The sequence below is a fragment of the Macaca thibetana genome, chromosome 4, assembly GCF_024542745.1.
Source record: "Macaca thibetana thibetana isolate TM-01 chromosome 4, ASM2454274v1, whole genome shotgun sequence".
NCBI lineage: Eukaryota > Metazoa > Chordata > Mammalia > Primates > Cercopithecidae > Macaca > Macaca thibetana.
In genome coordinates, this window is record NC_065581.1 from 8,492,501 (window position 1) to 8,518,982 (window position 26,482).

Consider the following 26,482-nt stretch of genomic DNA (forward strand, 5'->3'; position numbering starts at 1 on the left):
ACCTGGTTACCTGAGTTCAGATGGAGATGTACAAGGGGATTCATGTTGTTTTCGTGCCTGCTAACACAGCATCCATTCCGTGGGTGAAATGCTATCAAACAGCATCTCATGCTACAGAGACACGTTTCGTGAAAGGAAGAGTCAGTGTGGCAAATTTCACTGTTGTCTGATTTTAAGAAATTGTCACAGTAACTCCAGTCTTCAGCAAGCACCACCCTGATCAGTCAGCAGCCACGAATGTCAAGGCAAGACCCTCCACCAGCAAAATGATTACGACTTACTGAATGGTCAGATGACTGTTAGCATTTCTTAGCAATATTTTAAAATTAAGGTGTACATACTATTTTGTTAAACATAGCTATTACACACTTAATAGACTAGAGCATAGTGTAAACATAACTTTTATATTCACTGGGAAACCAAAGGTCTCATGTGACTTATTTAATTGCAATATTCCCTTACTGCAGTGGCTTAGAACCAAACCTGCAATAACTTTGAGATATGCCTGCATGTTGAATTCTAAGACAAAATGAATTTGTTTCATCTTTTTAAATAAAAAGTTTGGTTGCAAACATAAATGTTTCTATTTCAAATGAAAAAAAATGGATTCTTTTGTTTTCTGCTCTCATGGATTCAATTTCTATTGGGTAAACCACAATTATATTTTAAAATTAGCATATCATAGAGAGCATTGTCTTTGTGTTTTATTGTTCTCTCTTCTGTTTGCATGTTTACTAATTTGCCTCAAAATGTTTTGGCTAAGGAGAAATCAAGAGAGCAGGCCAAACTAAACTGATAATTGGTTAGTCTTAATTTTCCAAGTTTTGCCTCTTTTTATTTTGTAGACATGTTCATTAGAAATGTATTGTAAGCTGTTAGAATGAAAAATTCCATGTCCTGGATATCATTCATGTCCTCAAATGAGCTGTATATTTATAGACCTTACAGTTTTATTAGAATGTGTGCAACTCGGTAATAGGAATGTGATACTGCTTTTTATTAAAAGCCAAATACCATATTTTATAAGTAAAACTGGCTACGATAGGAAGGCATGCAATCTGATTTTCTGTTTTTGTGATGAGTTGTCACGGAGCTGCTTATATCTGCTGAGAAGCAGTATGGCATGGTAGAGAGAACACGAGCTCTAGTGTCACAGTTCCTTGGTTGGTGAACTAACTCTGTCATCCGACTTTCTCATGCAGAGATGGCTTTACTGTCCATCAATCTTTCATTCCATCTTTCATATCATAGAGTGGTGACTGACAAGTATGTTCCCTGCCAGAGCCCATGCCCCCATGTCCCTCTACCCCTTGCATAGAACTGCAACCACAAGACTATGGAATGCGAACAGAAGTGATGGACGTCTTCTCTGGGCCAAACCAGTGAAGATGCAGGTATGTATGCTCCCATTTCCTTCATGTTTTCCTGAAGGCAGAGGATTTTGAGGCCTTAGAGGAGGGCAGAACCACAAGACACAAAAAGTCATGAATATTGGTGTTGAAAGGGGTCATTGACCATTGACCACAGTTTCGAGCTCTGAAATGTTAGCATTTGTTACAGCAGCTAACACTACTGTACAAACTAATACATACAATGTAAATCTTGGCATTGGATTTTTTTTTCATCTCTTAAATGCAACAAGAATCTGCAATATAAGTAAATGCAAAATGAGGAGACCTACCTCACAGAGTTGCTAGGAACCTCAAATGAAAAAGCATATCACAAAGTGTTTCATAGTGCTAACCAGATGTACAAAATTTGCCATAATTTCTTATTGTTCTCTTACTTGGCCTCCCAGGAACAAATCATTTGTACCTATGAGTTGGTATGGAAGTGTATTAACACTATATTCTGCAACATTGTAAGAAATTGCTTACAGCTTTTTTTTGCTCAACATACTTTGAATCCTCTCCTCTCCCTACTCTGCTGTGAGGAGTACTATGGCTTTTTTTTGTTTCACCACTGTTATGGGCAATTATTTCATGTCAGACATTGTCATTTTGTCATCACCACAACAGCAAGAGGTGGGTGCATTACTCCTTTTTACACATGGATGTTAAATATCTGAACGATTGAGTGAACTGCCCAGAGTCATGTGGCTAGGAAATGGTACCACCGAGATTCAGCTTGGTTCGGTTTGACTCTAACGACATGGATTACAATCACTGTATTCTCATCTACTGAGTAATTAATGTGGTTTGCCCCTTGAGTCCAAAGGAATGGAAACTTCAAAAACCTTGTCTTAGCCCAGGTTCTTCAGAAAACGGAGTTTGAGGCTGTGATTACACTGCTGGCACCTGATTTGAAAGATGAAAACTCAGGCAAAATGATGAGGATGAGAAAAAGGGGAAGGGAGAGAAATGAAGCAAGGAGCAATGGGAAGCAATGTGAACAGGTTGTGACCACACTTGCCTCTTGCTTCAAAACATGCTACAGAGAGACACTGTAGGCTGCTTGGCAAATCTGCTGGCCTAGCCCAAGGATTATCTCCAGACTGATTGCAAGGAGAATTCATATCACTATGTAGTTGCAGGAGTGAGGAAAGGGTGGGAATACAACTGCCTGCATCTCCCCTTCTTCCCTCATTTCCTGTTGTTCAAAGTTTTTCCCACAGAGAGGAGTTAACTTCTTGGTCTTTTTGGGTTGCGTCATCTGGCCTGTTGGGCGGTCACTTAGGATGCCAGATCTCACATCTTGTGTGGATATGGTGATTCAGCCAAGTCGGGAAATGACTTATAGGCATGGATCTTCAATGAAAGCTAGTGGATACGGCTTGGCACACCCAAAACTGCTATTGGAAGGCCCAGGCATGATTTGAATTGCAGGGTCTGAGTGAGGAAGCTGCTAAGATTTTAGAAATTGGGAAGTGTGAAGGAAATATGAGGAAACACGTAAGATGGGTCTGATAGAACCTTTAAATGATTCATTCAGTTAATATTTATTAAATGCCAGGGGTATGCCTGGCACTGCTATAGGTGATGGAGAAGCATCAGTGAAAGAAAACACAGTTAAAAAATCTTTGCTTTCATGAAGCATACACTCTAGTAGGGGAGAAAGAAAAAATGTAAGATGTATAAGTACAATATATGGTATGTTGGAGGAAGATCAAGCTGGAACATGGATATGGAATGTTTCAAATAGAGAGTAGTCAAGAGATTCTTTATTGCAAAGATCACTTTTGAGTAAGATTTAACAGAAGGGAGGTGCAATCATGACAATATTTGGACATTAGCAAGTGCAAAAGTCCCGATTATGGAGTGTGCAGGCACATTCCTGCAATGGCAAGGAGGTGAGTGAGGGAGGAGAGGAGCTTGTTATGAGGAGAATAATATGAATGAATGTCTGGATGATGTTGGCTCATGTAGGTAATTGTAGGGACTTCATATTTTTGATTAGTTATGCATTTTGGCTGACTCATTTATGCATCACAACAATGGAAGATGGATAGCATTATTCCCGTTCTATGGATGAGCAAACTGAGCCTCATGCCGATCGAGTGAAGAATCCAAGGTCCTATCTAGCAAAAGATCACAAAGTGATTACTAGAAACTTCATTATTAGGAGGAAACGCACTTGATCAAAGGAAATCCACTCAGTTCCAACTAGGTTTCAGAATCGAAATGCCTACGTACGATCAGTAATCAAGAATGATGACAACCTCCATGAAAAACTGTTTATATTTATTCCTTGCAACAATCCTCTGAGATGGGTACTGTCACTATTTTCATTTAACGGATGAGGAAATTGAGATACTTTAGTAACTTACCCAAAGTAAAAACATTGGAATGTGACACAATAGGAATGGAACATATGCATTTTGCTTTTAGAAACTGTGTTATGTCTACAAGGACAACACCATTGCCTTTACAAATTCTTTAGTTAATGTTATTTTATGTCATATTTTTTCCCAGAGTCCTTCCTACTCTTTCTTCCTTTTCAGTTTTAAAAAATAATCATATAATTCCTCGTCCTTTTCAGATAATTACTTTTTGTTTTCCTTGAGATGGAGTCTCTCTCTGTCTTGCCCAGGCTGGAGTGCGGTGGTGCGATCTCGGCTCATTGCAGCCTCCGCCTCCTGGGTTCAAGCAATTCTCCAGTCTCAGCCTTCCAAGTAGTTGGGACTACAGGCATGTGCCACCATACCTGGCCATTTTTGTATTTTTAGTAGAGATGGGGTTTCACCATGTTGGCCAGGCTGGTCTCGAACTCCTGACCTCAGGTGATCTAACTGCCTCGGCCTCCCTAAGTGCTGGGATTATAGGTGTGAGCTACCGTGCCTGGCCTCATACTTTGTTTTTTAATCATATCTCCAAGGCTGTGACAAAATATATTCATCTCATTTTTTCCCCAATTTTTTTCCCAACATTGTTACTTGCTTTCCTTACTTCTTACTGAATTACATCTTTTGAAAAAATTTCAGCAACTCACAGTGAATAGGAAACTTTCTCAGTTTGTCCTCACGTGAATTTGTATTTATTTTTGCCTTTATTTCGAGTGATAATTTAGGTATAAACTTTTATGCTAACAGCACTTCAGTGGTTTTCTGGCAACTATTTTTATTTTTAAGAATATTGCTCATTATTTAAATTTTCCTTCTAGACATTCTGTTTTTATGTCTTTATAGATTTTTCTTTGTTTTTGAAATTCTACAGTTTCACTGCAATATATTATGAAGAAGAAAAATTAACCTACTCACTTTGTGTTTCTTTTTGCCATATAAAACTGTTTCTTCCTTTGATTCTGGAAAATTCACAGTCATTTTGCTCTGTTGCTTCTCTTTTGTTCTTCCTATTCTTGTTCTCTGAAATTTTTGCTAGATGTATATTGGATATTATTTTTCTATTTTCTAAGTTTCTCCTTTTTTTTTTTTTGTGAGACAGGGTTTTGTTACTCTGTCACCCAGCCTGGAGTGTAGTGGTGTGATCATAGCTCACTTCAGCCTCAACCTCCCAGGCTAAAGCAATCCTCCTACCTCAGCCTCCAGAGTAGCTGAGATTGCAAGTGCTTGCCACCATGCCCAGCTAATTGTTTTCATTTTTGTTTTTGTAAAGAAGGGGTCTTGCTATATTACCAGGGCTGGTCTTGAACTCCTGGACTCAAGCAATTCTTCCCCCTTGGCTTCCCAAAGTGCTAGGATTATAGGCATGAGCCACCATGCCCAGCCTATTTTCTAAGTCTCTTTACTTTCTTCTTATATTTTGTATATTTTGCTTTTGTGATCTTTCGACTTATTAATTCTCTCTTCATCACTATCTAACATGTTATTTAACCAATACATTGAGTTTTATTAAAAATCAAATTAACTGAGGTAAAATTTATATACAACAAAATACATACGTTTTAAGTGCATCATTTGGTAAGTTTTGAGAAATATATACATATACATAACTGTCACCCCAGTGAAGATAGAGAATACTTTCATCATTACAAGTCACAATAAATTTCTCATTCTCCTTTGCAGTGAATTCCATCTACTGCCTATCTCAGGCAACAACTGATCTTATTTCTATCACAATAAATTGATTTTGCCTGTTGTAGAATTTCAATAATGTTCAGAAGCATACAAATAAAAACATATAGTATGTGTAGTCCTTTGTATCTAGCTACTTTCAACTCAACATGTTTTTGAGGTTCATCCATGTTATGTTTATCAGAAATTCACTGTGTTTTAATACTATATGATATTTAATTTTATGAATACACTATCATTTAATGATAAATACCTGATTTTATTTTTCTCCAAACAATTTCTGCCTAAGAACACATAAAAAACTGGGAGTATATGTTAAGCTATGCAGGCCCCACACTTTTAGCATTATAGGATACAAAACACCAACACTTTGGAATTACTTATAAGTGGAATAATAAACCAAATTCTAGAGTGTGCCTGACACTGAGAGTACAGGCAGAAAGGCAGAGAAGGCTTGAAAAGTTTAATGAGAAAGAATAGATGAGTGGAGGCTCTTAGATCAAGCACAGAAATTACTTCTGTAAGAAAAAGTCCAAGAATAAGTGCCAAAGTTCTGAATGCAGAGCTGGGGCTTGGTAGTTTATTGCTCTGTCTACAGGGAAGGGCCTTGAAAGAGAGTCAGACCAACAATAACATCCTTGGAGAAGCATTGCTCTTTGTGAAAATCAAATATATAGGACAGGTAGTGGCTTTTGGAGATGTCACAATTAAGGCAAAGAAAGAAATAAGAGTGAAGAAATTAAGGATCCTGCAGAAAAGAAAGTGGAAGAAAATGGCAGTACTCTCTCTTCCCTATCATTACCCATTAAATCATTTGTATTTTATTAAATTAACAGAAGAGGGCACTCTTGAACTAGTAACCCCATTGACAAGGACTAGAAAAAAGCAGATCACATTCACATAAAACTGCTGTAAAAAGAAGATAGAAAATCTGAATAATTTCAGCTGTTGAATATTCTCCCCCAACCAAAAAAAAAAAAAAAAAAAAAATCACAAAGCAGAAGAGAAGTATAACACAACTTCTCAAATGGAATATTCTCCAAAAACAATTTGGGGATACTGAAAAAATACACCTTAAATTAGAAGTTTGAAAACTAAGAAAATAAATGTCCAAAAAACAGGATGAAATTAAACAAGAGTTGCTTGATTTCAGGAATTAGAATAAAAAGGAAAAAAAAAATACGAGATATGAAGATTACATTACAAAATACACAAGAGAGAGTAGATTTAAATAAGTACTGACGATTACAACTATTGCTGTCATCCTACAAGGAGAGAAAAATCAGACAACCTACAAAAATTTCCAGGGCTAGGGTCTATTTTGTGAAGGCAGCTAGAACTGGAAGTGGCAACAGAGTAAGACCAAATATAAGTAGCAGCTGATCTGGCTGAGCATAGAAGTAAAACACCTTCTACTCCATGGTTGGAGTAAGTGGGAGATAATAAACCCTTCTTTTTCCAGAATCTTATGGCTATATCCGTATCTATATTGTTAGAGGCCTGCTGCTGCTGATTTAGGGGAAATTTCTGCCTAAGGCTAACCAGAAATACAATTCAGAGTTTTTCTACCATGGATAGCAGAAGGAAGCCACATGTCTGAGGTTATCCTATCCAGAAAACTCTCCACTTTCCAACAAGAGCATGGAATAACAAACAGCAGTGGTCCACCACTAGGAGAAGCACAAGAGGATGGAGAAATAACCATCAAATGATGATATGTGGAGGGATGATGAAAGCTTAGGTAGAAGAGAAATGCAAAGAAAACCTTTTACAACCCAACATTGATTCTAAGCTCTAGGCTATGGCAGTCCACCACTAGAAGAATTTGGAGCCTATGGTGCAAAACCAATAATCATAGCAGCATCACAACCCAAATACAGCTCAACTCTTGACTAGTTTGACTCAAATCCTTAAGCGAATGGTCCAATTATTACACATAATGTCTCTATTACACACAATGTTTAATAAAAGTTATAAGATTCACAGAAGGCAAGGCAGAACAATCACTTTTCAACAGACAAACCAGTCAACAGAACCAGACTCAGAGATGATCAAAATGTTGTCAGTATCAGAGATTTAAAAATAACTGTGATTAATGTCAAAGGGTTTAAAATGAAAAAGATGGAGTGTGAAATTTCAACAAAGAGTTAGAAACTATAATATACAGTAAAAGGGAAATGCTAGAATTAGAAACACAAACATGTATGCACACAGAAACTACTACAGATGAAAGATGAATTATGCCTTTGAACAGCTCAGCCAGTAACTTGATATAGCTGAAGAAAATATTAGTGAGGAAAAAAATCAGGAAAGCATTAGTCTTTAAAATAATCTAAACTAACACATACAGAGAAACGAGTGGGAAATGAAAAGAGAGAGGGTAAATTCAAGAGCTGTGGGACAATATCAAGTAATCTAACATATCTTTAATGGATCCCATAAAGAAAAGAGTAAGAGAAGAATAGAAAATGGATTGAAGAAATATTGAAAATGTAATAGATAAGAACAGAAACTCTCAACCTATACTTTGTACTATATATAAAAAAAGAATGTGAAATGAAAAATGGAACTAAATGTAAAATCCAGAACTTTAAAACTGCATAAGACACTAAATGAGAAAACAGGAGAAATATTTGTGACTTTGTGTTGGGGAAATATTTCATAGACATAAAATAAAAAGCCCAAAACATAAAAGGAAAAAAAAAATGATAAATAGGACTTTTCAAATTGAAAACTTTCTTTCTTTGAAGGACAATGTTAAGGAAATGAAAAAGCAAATGTCATAGACTGGGAGAAAATATTTACAAGACATATAACTGAGAAGCAGTCTTTAATAGAATATATAAATAATTTTTAAGGCTCAATAATTAGAAAACAACCTAATTTAAAAATGAGCAGAATATTTGAAAAGATAGTTCACTACTCTACAGATAGTGATTGCAAGAAATCACATGAAAAGATGCTCAACACCATTTTTTATTAGAAAAATGCAAATTGCAACTACCATAAGATACCACAACATACCTGTAAGAATAGTTAAAACAAAATACTGTAGCAGACAATAGCAGGTGCCAGGTTGGACGGAGACGGGCTATAACCCTCATGTATTGCTGATGATAATGTGAAATGATACAGTCACTTTGGAAAATTGTTTAGCAACATATATAAACTTAAATATATACTTGCCATATAACCAAAGAGTTCCAGTCCTACACACTTACATGAGAGAGAAGAAAACACACACACACACACACACACACACACACACACACACGCATGCAATGCCCCCAAAACTCTACCTAAACATTTATAGTAGCTTTGTTCCTAAGTTATCCCAACTGGGAAAAAAAACAAATGTCCAGTGTCTGGTAAATATATAAGCAAACTAGACTGTTCTCTTCCTCCTCTTTCACCAACTAAATAGCAAAAGCAATAGCAGGAATTGTTTTTGATCTACACATCTCCATTTTAACAATAAAATAATAGAAAAAATGAAAAAGAAATTTTGCAACTATGATTCTTAATTTTCACTTCAGATTTAGTTATATGTATATTTGTAAGATTCATCAGAAATCTGGAATTCTCTCATGATAAAATACGTGGAAGCTTAACTACAGTAATAAAAATGAAAAAGAAATTTTGCAGCTATGATTCTTAGTTTTCACTGCAGATTTAATCATATGTATATTTGTAAGATTCATCAGAAATCTGGAATTCTCTCATGATAAAATACATGGAAGATAAATTACATTAATAAAAACACAATACTATTGAAATTTTGTTTTCTATCAATTAAAACAGTAGATTACAGGAAATTAACCATTTTATGCCCTTTCCTGAGTATTGAGTTTCTGAGCATTTTAAAATTTATTAAAAATAAATCATGTTGAAAATATCAATGTTGCCACCCTTTGGAATGACATTATTTACATACAAAAGAGACTACTGCTAGGATTGTTCCCTTCACCTGCTTTCCAGTATGCACACTTTTGGATAGAGGAAGAAGCCAGGGTGCCTTTTCCTACTGTCTTGCAGCCAGCACAACACTTCTGACCCCAGAGGTGTGAGGGTTTTCCCCCTTTACTAACCAAGGAATTCTCCAAGTGGACATCAGATGAGTGTTCCACAATTCAATTCAATTCAATTTAAATCTGATGCGGTCTACTTGGAGATAGTGCCAGATCTCACAGGTTGAGGGCTCAGTCTCACAAGCGTGTCTCCCACTTCAGATGCCAATTGCAAGCCTCAGGTTGTGGCTTGGTTTCTGATTGACCAGCTATAAACTGGGGTTTTCATGACCTCCTCCTTGGGTTCAGTTAGTTAGTTGCTCATGGGACTCAGGGAAACACTTTACTTATGTTTGCAGGTTTATTGTAAAGGATATTACAAAGGATATAAATGAATAGGCAGATGGAAGAGATGCCTAGGGCAAGGTGTTTGGGAAGGGTTGCAGAGCTTCCATGCCCTCTCTAGGCACACCACCCTCTTGGAACCTCCATGTGTTCACCTATTTGGAATCTCTCTAAACCCAGTCCTTTTGGATTTTTAGGGAAGATTAATTAGGTAGGCCTGGTTAATTAAGTCATTGACCATTGGTGTCAATCACCTTAACCTTCAGTCCTTCACCCTTCCCAGGATTTGGGGGATGGGACTATATATGTATTCCAACTCTCTAATCGAGCCTTGGTCTTCTGGTGGCCAGCCATCATTCTGAGTTTATCTAGGGACTCTCAGCAACCAGTCATCCCGTTAACATACAAAAGATACTCTTACCACTCCTTAGATTCCAAGCACTTTAGAAGTCGTGTGACAGGAATCTGGATGAAGACCAAATATATAAATCTTATTATAGATCACAGTATCACACATACATGGACTCATAAACTCTTGTAGATAATGAAGTTGGTTTAAATGTGGAGACAGCAAAAGGATTGTCAAAATCTTGCCTAGCTCAGGGAAACTGACAGAGTAGATTTCTTGATAGTATCTTTGTGGTTGATAGATTCTCAGTGTCAAATACCTTTCCCTTATGCCCCTATGTTTCTTTAACATTTTCTTTAAATATGTACAATTTAGGAATTTCAACAAATTAGAAAAGCAATTTATGCTATGAAGGAATCTTTTCTTAAAAATTGGAGTACTCTTTAGTATTTTAAACTTTCTTAAATCTACATTCATATGTTAGCATGATTTTGTTTTAAATACCCAGCAGACATCAGCCATGCTGGATTGATTAAGATAAGCAGTTGATGAAAACTGGAACTCAGAGCAGGCCTGGATAGATTACTGTCATGAGAAGATTTGGTGAGCAAAATCAAGAGTACTGAATGTCTATATAGGGAACACCGGGATGCCGAAAATGTCACTCAATTTGTCCTCCTTTTCCTTTATTAATACTCCCAGTTTCCTGTATATGCCTCAGCATGCTGAGTTCAAATTAGCTTATAACAAAGAATAGGGAATTGAAATAAACATATATGAAGCCCTTATATCTCACGGAAAGGAATGACAATGGATCATGTACTCAAAATCTTATGTTTTCTATGATTTTATATATCCTGCACAAAAATGCTCATATATGAGAAATATGGGGTTTACTTGTATTTGTGAGTCAAACTTACCTGGCATGATAATTAACAATTGCAAATACTGTATGGTTTCTTATTGGAACTATGCTTTTTGGATTCTAAATAATATACAGATAAACTTTTAAAAGGGCAACTATTTAAGACTGCCTATAGCTGCATTATATCAGTTATTCACAAAATTTAACCAAACACCTTGTGTGATAATTTCCTTAGAGAAACTTCTATATCTCAGGATGCAATAGTATTGCCTTTGTGTCACACACTCAACTTTTGCTTTTTCATAGTCTCTCTACCCTTTAAAACTCAAGTTAGAACAAGCAAATAAACAAACACACCCTCTCCTCTCCTCTTCACAATCCCAGAATACCATTCATAGCTAGTTTACAACTTTTTGAAATGGTAATCAGCAACTATACTTACGCATAACATCTGCTGGGAATTTATATCTGTTTAATTCACCAACCAGGTAATACAATATCCTGGGTGCGATTTTCCCTAGAACTATGATATATGGAGTCAAATGGAAGCAGACATAAAAAAGTATGCTACTTATTTCCTTGCAGACTTTTCAAGAAATCACAGATCGCTAAAAACTGAAAAACTCTATAATGAGTAACCTTTGCTTCAAGAGTGGTGTCTTTTATTAGGATGAATGTTTAATTATGAGCTTCCTTTAATTTCAAAAATGCAGTATCCTATCTGTTAAACCCATGAGAGATAAATAGATAACTAATTTTCTAATATCCTTTTATAGAAAAAATTATAACCACAGACTAGATTAGAAACTGGGATATAATTTCTCAGACTTTCATATGCAAAGCCTTATAAAGCTTGCCTGAATCTTGAAGACAGGAGTGGTTTGAGAGTCATATCTCTATTCATATTTCACAAGAAAGGGGAAAAAAGGTATTTAGTTCTTTGGAAGATAATGAGAGTCTATCATGTAGTTGACCAAAACAACTTTCATCCTCCCCCTTATTCTTAATAACATACCTTGGTGTTTAATTAATTAAATATCTTGAAGTAGCAGAGTCCAAATGCTCACCTGTTTTCATTGTGTGAGGATGGAAATAGTGAATGAGTTAAACATCCATTGGACAAGTGAAGATGTAAGCATTGTGCATTTCCACCCTCTCTAGTATATTTACATGGACAGATCTAGATGGTGTGGGTTCCTGTAGACTTGGTTGGTTAACCCCCAGGAGTAGGCAGGAAGCACCCACAGAATGATGAGACATGAATATATAATTTCAGGCTACAAAGACACAGAAGTCAAAGATGGCCCGAGGCCAGACTCTTGGCAAGCCAACAGAAAACATGATTTTCCTGAAGGGTTGTAGGCAGCTCCCTCCCCTCCTCATCACTCTCACTTCTGCACCCTCCAATCTCAGTTTTGTCTGCATATTCTACAAGCTCATTTAGTTGGCCTTTTGCTCATGTGTAATTCATTTTCAGGGCTGTAATCTTGAAACCTACCCTTTCAGTCTGGTCCTTCATGACCAGGCCCCTGCCTACTCTACCAATCTTTTTGGAGGAAAACTTCCTAGCTCTCTACTCTCCAGCCAGCTTTCCTGTAAAGAACCCAACAATTCTGCCATGAATGCTGTTTCTTTCCCTTTTCTGCTGGATTCCTATCAACTTTTGGACTCATCTCAAATGGAACCTCTCCAAGGAGACTTCCTTGATCTCCTGGACTAGGTCTGATCTCAAAGTGAAGCCCATTCTTTACTCTCCATCCCAAACCCATCCTATACCACTTTGTAGCACACATAATTTTAACAAATAATTGGCTGTGCAAGTATTTACTGTCTGTCTCCCTTATTAGAACCTAAGCTCTCCATGGGCAGGAACTGTCTCTCTCCTTATTTACATTCTTACTATATATATAAGAATATATTAGATATAATTATATTATCATTATATATTATATTGAAATTAATTAATATATTATATATTAATATAATATATAATTATATGTTCTTTTATATATACTAATGTAAAAGAATTCTTATATAAAAGAATATGTTGTATAAAAGAATATATACTTATGTTATATATTATATTAATATTAATTATTATAATCTATTATATATTCTTAAATATTATATATTCTTTATATATAGTAAGAATATAAATAAGGAGAGAGAGTCCCTTAATATAAGTATATTCTTAATATAAGAATATAGTGCCCACTGTAGTGACTTGCCATTATGGATGCTCCTTAAATGTTTGTTGAATGAATGAATAAAAGGATATCTCTTTTTGGAAATGATCATCCTCATTTATATCAGATGGCAAAGCATTTGTAAATATTTCTAAATGGGTAATTCTTTGGAAGCCCTGTGCTATACATACTAATTCTTCTTCATTTTCTTTAATGCTTGAAATATAAACCTGAACAAAGGTCAAAGTGCTAACATGTATTTATAATCCTGTTTCTGTAACTTATAATTTACATTTACTACATCAATCTGAGTCAAACAGGGTTATTCAAACTACTTTTGCCATGATGTAAGGCATATACCCTATATTAGATAACTAGTACGCATTTAAAGATATTTTAAAACGATTGTGGCCAGGCACGGTGGCTCATGCCTGTAATCCCAGCACTATGGGAGGCCAAGGCAGGCGGATCACGCAGTCAGGAGATCGAGACCATCCTGGCTAACACGGTGAAACCCTGTTTCTACTAAAAATACAAATATTAGCCAGGCATTGTGGCACATGCCTGTAATCCAAGCTACTCGGGAGGCTGAGGCAGGAGAATCACTTGAGCCCAGGAGGCGGAGGTTGCAGTGAGCTGATGTCGCACCACAGCACTTCAGGCTGGGTGACAAAATAAGACTACGTCTCAAAATAAAACCAAAAAACAAACAAAAAAAACCATTCTACCATTTTAAATAAGATATACTATTGAGAATTCACTGATAAATTCATATTTGCCCAAGTAATATTAAATTTATAATTATAATATGTATTATTGTAATATTTTTAATATGAAGTATATCCAAAAAGCCTTTTTTAAAGCCATTTGTTGCTCAATGTGATGGTTCAAAGGCCTTTGCAATCCTTACTTTTCAATTGTTGTTGGTTCTTTATCTTTTGATATTAAATAGTTTACAGATACATTTAACAATTTATATCTCACAAGATTGGAAGAAACAACCACATCTATTTTCTGTAAAATATGTGCATGTTTTCTAGTGAGGAAAAAGACCACTGAACTGGGAATCAGGGGCTCTGGAGTTTTGGTGGGAGATTTGTTAATAAATGGTCGAGTGGCTGTGAGTGGTGCAGTTAAAACCTCTTGTCCCTCAGTTTCCTCATCTATAAAATGCGGCATTTGATAGTGATTGCTAAGCTGCATCGCTCTTGAGGAATTTTTTGTTCCTCTTGTCCCATATTGACTATGTCAAGATAGCATTGTGCCAGCAAACACTGGTGAATGTGTCTTTTTTGAAATGTCTTTTTGTCTGTCTAAATACTCTTAGTCTGAATCCCAACTTTCATCTTTCTCGTGCATCCCAAGACTCCCAGTGCTGTGTGAATTGGTGAAAGTCCAATGTTAAGTAGATGGCAATAACAATCACATGTATCTATTACATGCTACCAAAGGAAATTACAAAAGGAAATGTTACCATTGGCAATGTGGAGTGAGGGTATAGAATTGGAATTTAGAGATAGCTCACAGAGATTCATCCTTGGACTTTCTGATAAACCAGGATGAATAATTTAGGTCCTTGTTGTGGAGAACTATTTCGTGAATGTTCATGTTGCCATTGTCAGCTTTGTCAGCTACAAGGATCTCGCCACACACTGGGGTGCCCTCTGTCTTGGCCACTGTTTATCGGTGGTGTGGTGATGCATAGGAGGACTAAACTGGATGTTTAGGGCAGGGGCACACCTGACTGGGATGGGACACTGGACACGTCTACTGCGGAAGGCGAACGGTGGGCATGAAACAGGTCACTAAAGTAAACACACAATTACAACTGCATTTTGTTTGGAAATTTTCATGTAGACTTTTCTGTCATTTTCCTCCAGATGTAGCTTGGCTTACTTTTGTACTCCTAAATGAGGTAATTAACACACGTGAATTTACATCCAAATGAAGCTTTCAGGATGATCTCCAACTTGGCTTTTATTTATTTATTTATTTATTTTTGTTGTTGTTTTATTTGAGACAGGATCTCAGTCTGTCTCCCAGGTTGGAGTGCAGTGGTTCCATCTCAGCTCACTGCAGCTTCAACCTCCTGAGCTCAAGCGATCCTCCTGCCACAGCCTCCTGAGTAGCTGGGATTATAGGTATGAGCCACCACACCTAGCTAATTTTTGTATATATATATTTTTTTTTTGTAGAGAAGGGGTTTCACCATGTTGGTCTTGAACTCTTGAGCTCAAGGAATCCCCCCGCCTCGGCCTCCCAAAGTACTGGAATTACAGGCGTGAGCCACCATGCCTGGCTAGCTCTTAGTTTTTATGAACTGTGATTGGTTAAATTTGGAACTTAGGTCCTATGAAAATATTATCATGCATCATTAAAAAGTATGTATTTCATTTTTAGGATATAGAAGGGCAAAGTAGGTCTGAGGGCATACAGAGTTATCCTTAAGTTTAACACTGCCTTTTTGGATGTATGTCAGTATACAGCATTTAATTTCTAGGTGATTCCAGTATAAGGAAGAGTGTACTTCTGGACAATTATTCAATTGTTTTTGATCAAACTTACTGATTCTCTAATCTATACTAAGAGAAGTAATTTGCTCCAATGAGTTGCTTACTAAAATATGGGGAGTGGCTATACCAGATAAATGAAGGCCATCTTTAGCTATTTCTTAATAATAAAAAGAAAGAAAAACAAAAAATATGAAAGGCCAAGTACCAAGAATTCCCTTTACCTGAAATATTTGAGTCACAATAATATATTTTGAATATTTCTATTTAGGAGCAAGGCTACCTGAAATCTGACTAAAAGTCATGAGCTTCATTTCATAAATCACATATCAAAAGAAGCATGCACATCGCAGTAATCCTTTCATACAATGACAGACAATGTAGCATGTTCTTTTGAACCTTTTCACTTTTTGTTTTTGGATAACACAAATGAAAAATTAATGATATTACCTTGATAAAGACACTGCTTGACAAACACACTGTGCTCTAAACACATTTGACTTCTTTTTTCTTTAATTATGGCAACATTCCTTATTCAGCTCATTTAATCTGGAGTGCAAATCTTGTTTTTGTTAGTACTCAGCTAGGCAATTATTAAACTTTTCATTCCATGGTTTATAACTACTTTACAGAGTCACTAACCAGATTATCATTTAGTAGGATGAGAAAGTCGGTTCTGCGTATTTCAGATTATATTATCTTTAAAATAAATTATTCAGATGATCACTGATTGTTTAATTATGTAGACTTGGCCAAAATGTTACCCCTTTAAATGAAAATGCAACCAACACAGGAAAATAAATTTAATTGCACATAGGAAGTTTCTTTATGTTTATTTCTGCTGAAAAATAACCTTGATGGCTTCTGTTACTTGAGATTCAGTTAAACTTTCAAATCAAACTTAGATTTGTATCAGCAAAACATCTCCCTATAGGCTAATTGCATATATTGTAAGGGGACGTGATCTTTTTTCATTCTTTAAATTACAACTCATTTATTTAAAGAAATACTTGTCAAAAGAAAGCTTTAAGTAGTGTGTTAAAAAAGCAGTGTTAAATAATTGAACTGACTGTGATAAAATTGCCTTAGTTTAAATAGACTAGTCTATTTAATGAATTGTGCTTTTATAGGGTGAGATAAATCTATGTGAACACAAGTGGTTCCACCAGAAGCACTGAATTTGGATAGATTAGGAGAAAGTCAAGAAGAGGCCTTTATAATAATGCAGTTATATTTTATTTTATTAAATTTATACCCAGTTATGAAACAGTGTTTTTGCCAGGTTAATAATAAACTTAAAATATTATCAAGAACCTTACACATATTGAACAATTCAGATCCCCTGAAGAGGAAGTAACTATATTTGTTCTTTTTCTCAAGTAGAAATCATAACTTGAGGCTTAATTAGAAACACAGCATTTAATTTCCAATTTTTAGGAAAAGATTCAACTTACAAACCTTCAACATTAGATGAAATTATTTTGGCAGAGAGACTGCGGCAGGAAATTAATTTCATATTTTAGAGTAAATTTGGCAGGTTTACTTTCCTGTTTAGTGTTGAAAAGGGTTTTTATAACATACTATTAAGCTACCATGGGGGCCCGACTGTGTAGCAATAGTTGGTCATCACTTCAAAAGGGAAACTTAGCTGGAACGTTTTCGTAGCTCTTGATTACACTTCTTGTGTTGTTAAGTGTTGAAATACATTTTATGTGCTTAAAAACAGAGAAGCAACTTGAGACAAAAAAAAAAAGGAAGACAAGTACAAACACAAGGATCTGTTCTCATCAAAAAAGAATCACAGACTAAGACTGTGGATCATGTAGAAGGTTGGCAGTCATTTTCACATCGGTTGAATAGTGAAAACCAAATTCTTTGTTACATAGGTCAAGGCTGAAAGAAAGAAGTAGAAGATAATATCAGTTCGCACATACCAGTGGACCATTCCACTGTTTTAAGAGTTATCTCTTCTTTTGATCCGACCCATGAAGTTCCTATTTTAGTACTTACTATCTGAGAAGGAGCTTCTTAAGGCAAAATTCTTTTCAACACACACACACAAACACACACACACACACACACACACACGGAGACTTCCTGCTTGGTATTTTATATTCTTACTTTGAGGAGCTTCTAATGGTTACAGAGAAAAAATAGGAAATCAAATTCAAGTTCAAAATATGTAACAGAGATATTTAAATCCTGATTTTAAAGTAATGATTTAGTTTATCTTAGCAAGAAAATGGAATGTGGATATAAACTGAAAAATTCCAGGACCTTCCTAATCCTGATGTTCTTTAGTATTAGAATATTTCAATTAGACTTTTTTGGCAACTAAGCTTTTTCTTATTATAACAGTTACACATGCTTGCTGTAGAAACTTAGAAGAGGAAAAAGTAAATAATACCCATAACTTCATTCATTCAGCAACAATTTATTGAGTTCCTAATAGATGCAATACACATTTCATGCCTTAATGGAGTTTTTGGTCTATTAGAGATAACAGATACTAAACAGATTGTCACAAAATGACTATATGATTAAAGTAGATTTAAATGCTATGAAACTGGGTCCAGAGATCTTTGAGGATATCTAATAACGGGACTTATTCTAAACTGGGAGAGGGTTGGGGTCCTGTGAGGATGTGTTTTAATGTGAGGTCTGAGGGAGAGTCAGGGGGAGGTGGTAGGGATGGTGAATGGGAGAACAACATTCTGGATGGAAGGAACTGCAAATGACCAGGCCCCAAGGCTGCAAGACCACTGGCACATTTCAGGAACAGAGCACAAATGAGTGGACAGTAGTGAGCAAAAGGGAAAGTGGCAAATAATAAGTTGGAATGAGAGGAACTAGATAATCACATGGGACTTTTAATATAGGAAGGAGCTCATACTGTATTCTAAGAACGAACAGAAATAAAGAATTCTAGCATTTTTATATCAACTAGGTTCCTCTTGCTTGTTCTTTTTCAATGTTTTAAGAAGATCAGATGTTAAATGCTATGTGAGGATCAGACTATGTGATAAGATGATTTTTTTCTTGTACTTAGTAATTCATCATTCTATATTTATTACTTGTTTTTCCGCAACAATTTTTTTTTGTGGTTAATTACTTTCGCTACATAGTTTTTTAAATAGTTTACTTAGCCACACTCTTATTTTGTACCTTTGGATTTTTTTAAAAAGCTGTAATTACCAATGACGTGATGGACATCTCCTTGTAGACAAATATTTTCACACATCCATGATTGTTTCCTTAGGAAAAATTTACACAGCACAGACAGAATCTCTCTGATAAAGACTTAAGGGTATTTGCAAGCTTTTAGTATGCATAGCCAAACTGCCTTCCGGAAAGGCTGGTGCAGTTATTTCCATGGTAGTGTAGAAGACCATCTGTAATAAATCCAGTTTTTGAGCCTAAATTACAGAGATAATGGGGGGTGAGGGGAGAATTTCAGATTCTAAAATATGACCTTGAATAGTTATTGACAAAATTGAAGTCTACTTAAAGATTCTTATTTGATGATCGAATTTGAGCCATGTGACTGGAAATCTATAAATTTTCTGTCTTCCTATTTGGTTTTCAATTAAGAATGACATTGTTTCCCTATGATATCATTGTGCAGTGATCATGAAAATGTATTGTCAACTTCAAGGTTTATGGGTAATGTGTAGTTTTTAAAATTTGTATAGAGTAAAAACGAATGTACATAGTAAAGAGACAATATAGGGACTCTAAAACTTAAAATTTGAATTTGGGGCAAATTATTGAAATCAACAATCATCTTTGAGACTGTGTCTCTAAACACACAAAAGATGGTAGGAATAAATGCAAAAACAAAAGGGTGTCAAGATAAATTAGAAAAATGTCTCTAACTCAGTATGATTAAGTCTAGTCTCAAATGTTCCAAAGCTATTTTTAAACAATTATTTTAAATTTTCAACACTAGGACTGATAGGCTATCACTAGTTTTTTTTCTCACTAATCCCAGCTCCGACTCTTGGCAATATACCCCAGCTTTGATCTGCCTCTGGCTCTTTGGCTTCTAGTTCCAAATCCTATTCTCTCTAGCTTTTACTCATTGCTTTCCTTAATGGATTTTGGCTTCTCTTGACTTTCTGGATTTTCTTACTCTGTATGACCTCTGATGGGCAGACCTCTCTTCCCCAAATGCTCCATCTCACCCTGCTATGGCTCCTTGGAAGACATGGCCCTGGGAGTCATGACTGGGACATCCTTGGCTATACCATCCTTGAGTTTGGGCAGATATTTGGACAATTAAAGTATATCGTTTCTTAAAGCGTTCACGTAATTATTGAAATTTCCCAATAAATCATCACATATTTATGGTAATTTTCTTTTGTGCAAATTGAGCAAAAAAATTAATAAAAGGTACCCTTCCTATCTCTCAAACATGTAAATCTATGGGTATAATGAGATGCAACTTCGATCTAATGAATTCATGTTTTACTTGAATCACTAAATGGAGATGTAGTATTTTATAATGCAATTATCGTAAGAGTAGACATACACATTGCAATGATGCAACCATTCTTCTAACTGTATGTAGAATTCTTCTTTTTGGAGAAATGGGAGTAGGCATGGTAAACTTTGTGAAATGTGAGATCTATTCCCTACTGTTGCCTCTTTCTCTTATAATCATGCTGACTTGTGTGCTGCTGACCTGCATAATATAGTGCTAAATTAAGTGGCTAATTCAGCAAAGACTCTAGGAGTTCAAGGAAGGAAGGGTGCTCAATGTGTGTTTGAGCAGTCAGGGAAAGTTTCTTAGAGAAGATGGGCCTTGAAGAATAAATGTTATTTAAGTAAGTGGAAAGAAGAAGTCAGGGTTCTGATGAAGAAAATCATTTCGGCAAAATGAAAAAAATGATGCTTTTTCAGAGTTGCTGTACTTTGTGCTATGATGATAGACAAAGTGTAATTTTCTACATACATTAAATTGACACATGCAACTGGCCCACCTTTGTTGAGCTATTTACTTTTTAACTGTGTTTTTTAGTAATGATAATGCCTTTACTTTCTCAGCCTTTTTTATTCTAGGAACATGTGAGGCTCATAGAATGAGATTTTGAAAAATTATTTTTTCTATGCTAAGCAAATTAAATGGAGCAAATAGTTACATAATTTTCCCATCTCTTCACGTTTTGGTTTTTTTGTCTGCTTTCTCTTTCCTCTCTCTTGCATATCTACAATCAAATATTTATCAACTTTTGTTGAACTTTCTTCTTCTATTTTCTTTCATCGTTTTCTTATTTAGGATCCAACCACTTCAAATATGGAATATGATAATCCTCTTTCAATGGATCTCTCTGATACCTTCTCACCTCCCTCCAGTTCACACTAGACTTCACAGTAATTAACATATTTTTAAAATATTGCTTTTATTTTATGTCTTCTCCCTGACCAAAATTCCTGTATTTGTTTTCTATGACCTGAAAGGTGGAGTAGCCCAAATGCATCCCCCACTAGTGCTCTCCAAGATTCCTCTGACCCAAATATTGTTCATCAAAAGCTCGCTGGTAAAATTACATTATTTTTGGCCCCATTCCCCAATGCGAATTACTTCTAAATCTCTCTTCTCAGTTCATCATGCCCAGTTCAAAATTTACCCCTTTCCTCAATAAACTAAGAGTGTTGTGTAGATCCTGCATCCTGGTTGACTCCTTTTGAGAGTAATCTTTTTTCACAGGACCCTTTTCCATTATTTTTAAAGTTGAATAAAAAACTCTTGTGGCACTTACAATCTATCTTGTGTTGTTACTTAAAGTTCTACATATATTTGGTTGTTTCAACTGAAAGATAACTTCTTTGAACACAGAGACTGTAGTTCTAGTCAAGAATGGTGTTTTTCCACATTGTAGGACTTATTTATGACACTCATGACATCAGTGGTGATAAACATCTCTACGTGACTACAGTCTTAACAAAAATTAAACTGTTGGTAAAGAAATTAGGAAGCCCTAGTCTATACTCTGTTTCTTAGGCACCCCTTAAAGGTCTTGTGCTTTAGTGGTAATAGAAAAAAAAAGAAGGAGGGTGGGAAGGGGCATCAGCTTTGTATACTCTAGATGACTAAATTGTCGGCATTTCTTGGGGAAGTCCAAACTGTTTAATTGTTGTCATTGATCCTCATTTCTTCAGTGGCATTTCAGAAGTCAATAACAAAAACTACCACCAACATCCCATGGTCTCTATGTGCCAGGCTTTATACCTAGTGTTTTTCATGCCTTATCTCATTTAGTGTTCATGCTCTGCCTGTAAGACAGACAATATTATCCTTTTGCTGAGGAGGAACTGGAAACTTTTAGACCCATACCACCCAGCAAGTCCACAGTAAGGCTAAGATTTTAATTCACTTTGGAGCTGGATTAAACACTTTTATACCTTCCTCAGATTTCCTCAAATTTCTGTTATCGAGTAGATTCCTAAATAACCCAAGGTAGAATCCAAGAATTTCTAAAAAGCTGAGCGAGGGAGTATAATGTGGATGATAAGCAGAAAGAGAAGGATGGAAGAATCATTTTCCTTTTAAGAGGAAGCATCATTCCTTGATTACAGAAGGTGCTAGGAGGTAGATGAAAAAGCAAGGTAAGTATTTGTTCTGACCTGGTGAAAGATTGAAAGGTAACAGGGCTTTTATAGGTAGCTATGACATTTGCTGGTTCTTGATCTCCTAGTTCCAAAAAGAAATAGTTCTTAGTTTCCTGCTCCTAGCCACAAGATTTTTATGAAAGATATGAGAAGACACTGGGAATGGAATGCAGGAGATTAGAAATGGAACCATCCAAAAGGATGAGCCATTTTAGAAAACTGATGAAACCAAAAGATTTTTATTATCCTGCTTCTTCTTATTCTGTCACCATGAACTTTCCCCCCCCCGTGAAGGAATCTATCTTCCCAAGTGGGAAAAAATAATTTTTAAAAAGATAAGCCTGAAAAAATTAATTTAAACTTAGCCATATTAGGGTAGCATTAAGGCACTCCCGGGTACATTTTATTGGTCCATTAATATAGGGCCCGAGTGGTTGAATACACCTAAGGCATGTACTGTATTAATGAACCAATAAAACATGCCCTGAAGTGTCTTAATGATATATTACAACCATTTCTATTACATACATAAATGCACTATTTGCTGGCTGTCTTGCATAGTTTTAACGAAAATCTTCAATTAACCAAAAATATTGCATCAAGAACTCTTACCCACAATAAAAAAGAGCAACAGAGAATCCTGTAATTAACTAACCGGGCTACTTACTCATGAGGTGATTCTGGAATGATTTAATCTTTGGTGCTTTTTCACTGTAAATACTTTGGAAGAACTGGTTCTTTGGATTTAAAATTGGATACTTTCAGGAAAAGACACAGATGAAAGCTGATAGAATTCATACTGATCTCCTTTCTTACTTAAAATATCCAACTGTGGGTGGTGGTTATAACGTTAAATAGGTATTAATGACTGGATTCAAATAGTAACTCTCTATGCCTACATTAGAATGATATATTTTAGGCATGTGGGGACATTTTCTACAGTGATAAGGAATGCCACTCGTTCATGTATGCAAGGGTTGAGACCAACACGTGGGATCTTGTAAAAATGTCTTCTCCTAATCAACATTGTGTTCCACTCTTATTTATAAACTCAGTGTTGACCCTGCTGTCTTTTCACTGGAGTCATATAAATTGATGCATTGCTATGAGTAGGAGAAACTGGAGGACGCATGGAGAGAGGAGAGATAATGATGATAATAGATATCATTTATTGAATGATTATTATACACCATACGATGCTGTAATTATTTTTACATGTATTATCTCCTTTAATCTTTGCAACAACCCTATGAGGGAGATACTATTATACTTGTTTTATAGATGAAGTATCCAAGATAAAATTAGAAACTTTTCCAAAGTGGTGGGCTTTGGGATTGAATGCACCCTCTGAATCCAAAGCCCATACTCAAGTGGGTAAAGCTTGGGATGGCCAGTATGAGAAAAGCAGAGAGAATTATTAGGTTTATCCTCTATATAGGGAAGAAGTCCTTTCTAAACTCTATCTACCAACATACAACATTGTACATTTTATTCTTCCCCTCCACTTCCTCCTTACAGAGGAACATAAATAGAGGAGAGAGAGAGAGAGAGAGTGGACATGAAGGGGCCTCATAGCAGAGTCTTAAAAGATGCAAAGTGACTTCCATGAAGCAATGATCTAAGACCCAATGAGAATGGGCACATGGCGATATGGTTAGATACCAATGGCCAGAAACAGGTAAAATGTAAATGCCTTATCATCTGATCATGGGGAGAGAAGATGACATTCTCCCATCACTGAGGATGACACCTCAGTGGCACCAAGTACACTCCTTGAAACTAAGGTGACAGCCCTTGGATAATGAGTGAGTAGAGAGTATCGTCAAGCTAGTCACAGACTGAGGAAATACTGCACTAACTGATTAACCCGAAATTTGACTACTGAATAGAATGGGGGCTCAAGACAGAAATGAATTGTAAAAAAGATAAGGTAAAAATTATTTGTACGCACCTTTGAAAGCTGAGATTTATGTACTGAGTTGTTTTATTCATAAACTTTTTAATTGTTACAGATTTGCATCCTAAGAGAACCTGACCATGAAATGTTTATGAAGGCGATTGAAGTGACAGCAGTTATTGTTGGTTTTAGGGCCATAAGTTAGGTGTCAAATCATCAAAAAACTGGCCTTTTTGAGGAATTGCATTTTATTTCGATTTCTTCTTCAAGATCTATAACACAGTAGGAAATTCATTATTTTGTAAACTTATTCTGTACCAGTTTCTTCAGCTGAATTTTACAAGCCTGGAAAACAGTTGCTGAAAGATCTTTGCTGCCTCCACTTGATTTTTACTCATGGTTTATATAGGTTTATATTTGCCTTGCACATTTGGTAGTCAATGATACAATTCACTTTGGCTTTATTTACTGAAGGGCTTGGCCCTGATGTTGAAAGTCATACTGCAATATTGTTTACTCAACCTTTAGAAGGCAGGAAAATTGTTAAACATAAGCTCTAGCACATTTTAAAAATTGTGGAAAAACACAATTTTCCTACAATATCTTTAAAAATCCCACATATACTATTTATAAATAACTTTCCTTTTTTATTTCAGTTTTTTTTTAAGACCATTAGATTGGTGTTATTTATGGCGAAGTGGTAATTTAATACCAGATAGTAAATTCATTATGTGATTTCAGTGGGCGGATAACTACATCATGCAATTTCACTGTATCTCTTAAGTGACTCATCTGCTGGCTTATGTGCAATGTAGGAACCAGGTCATCAGCTCTTCTATAAAGCTGACCAAGCGAGTCATCCCAATGTGATGTAAATAAATATATATAAATAAACCAGCACCAACATGTGAGGGGTACTAGTGATGTCTGGACATTTGCAGTGAGTAATTTAGTGGACATATGATTCTACTGCTCTTTTAAAAAATTTAATGCTGGTTTTGCTGATGAAGGCATCTTTGCTGACTATAATAACAGCAATCTAAATGTGTATAGTGCTTTAAAAATTTTTGAAGCACTTTCGCAGGTGATATTATCACTTGGAATACTTCCCCAGAATCCTATGACACAATTGTGAACCATATTGTCCTCATTTTCAGATGAGGAATTGTTACTTAGAGAGTTTAAGTGTTTCTCTTGAAGTAGTTGACCTGCTAAATGGCACAGTGGATTAGAACCAGGTCTTCTTGGAATCATGTTCTTCCTTTCCCCATAAGACTTGAGCATCAACAGGTCCAGGCACTAAAGCTAAATAAAACTGAATGATATTAAACTGACAATATTCTACTCTTTCTAGCCGATTACAGTTTCATATGACTCAACCTGATAGTAAATTAGAGGCTTTGGGTATCCTTGGTCAGAAAATCCGAGAATTTAGTTGAAGTAAATGAAGGAAGAGCAGGCAGGCAGGGACTATGGCCATGGATCCAGAGTCCAAGGTGGATGTACGTGGATACTGACAGGACAACAGAGAAAGTGAGAGCTGTTTAAAATGTGAGCCACATTTGTGTTTTAGGAATAGATATTTGCTTTTCATTTTGCATAGCACCGTGGGATAAACTCAAAATGCTTCTGAGTGAATGACTTTTATAGATTAGAGATTTAACTGAATCTAAAAGCAAAATAGATCTATGATTTGAAGATCAGATGAGATTTTTAGCCTGATTTATTTAGAAAATGTTGTATGTTTGGGACTCTTGTCTAGTAAAGTTTGGCTGTACCTTCATCAAATAAAATAGTGTAATATAGGTGTCAATTCATATCAACAAAAGTAGGAGGCTGTCATGAGACACAAGGAAAAACATGCTTGTCATGTCGAAAGGCTTTGGTTTAACACTAGATTATCCTGCATGCTTTGGACAAGTAATTGAACCCCACGCAGATTAATTTTCTTAATTAAAAAATGGTGATAGCAATACCTACCTCATAGAGATGTTGTGATGATTAACCTATGGATTACTGGAGTTAGTAACCGTGGATGGATTTTAGGACATCAATGAACCCTCCAACATTGCATGCACAAAATTCTGGTGAGATTGTTCATTATTGTCATCAGATCCTTAAAAGTCTCCACAAATTGCAAAAGGCTAAGAACTACCAACGTATATGAAAAGGATATGAAATTGTGAAATGCTACATAAATGTTAGAAATCAAGGATAAAGAAGCACTATCCAGGAAAGGAA

At 35.8% G+C, this 26,482-nt stretch overlaps 2 protein-coding genes and 1 long non-coding RNA gene across 9 annotated transcripts in view; 1 reads left to right on the plus strand and 2 right to left on the minus strand.

Moving 5' to 3' along the window:
* The window catches only part of BLOC1S5 (biogenesis of lysosomal organelles complex 1 subunit 5), a 995,078-nt gene that overhangs the window by 537,485 nt on the left and 431,111 nt on the right, over nt 1-26,482 (minus strand). The gene's annotated exons all lie outside the window — the stretch shown is intronic.
* SLC35B3 (solute carrier family 35 member B3) overlaps nt 1-26,482 on the minus strand; it is a 309,604-nt gene that overhangs the window by 129,504 nt on the left and 153,618 nt on the right. The window lies entirely within an intron of this gene.
* LOC126952670 (uncharacterized) overlaps nt 1-26,482 on the plus strand; it is a 334,793-nt gene that overhangs the window by 104,751 nt on the left and 203,560 nt on the right. The window lies entirely within an intron of this gene.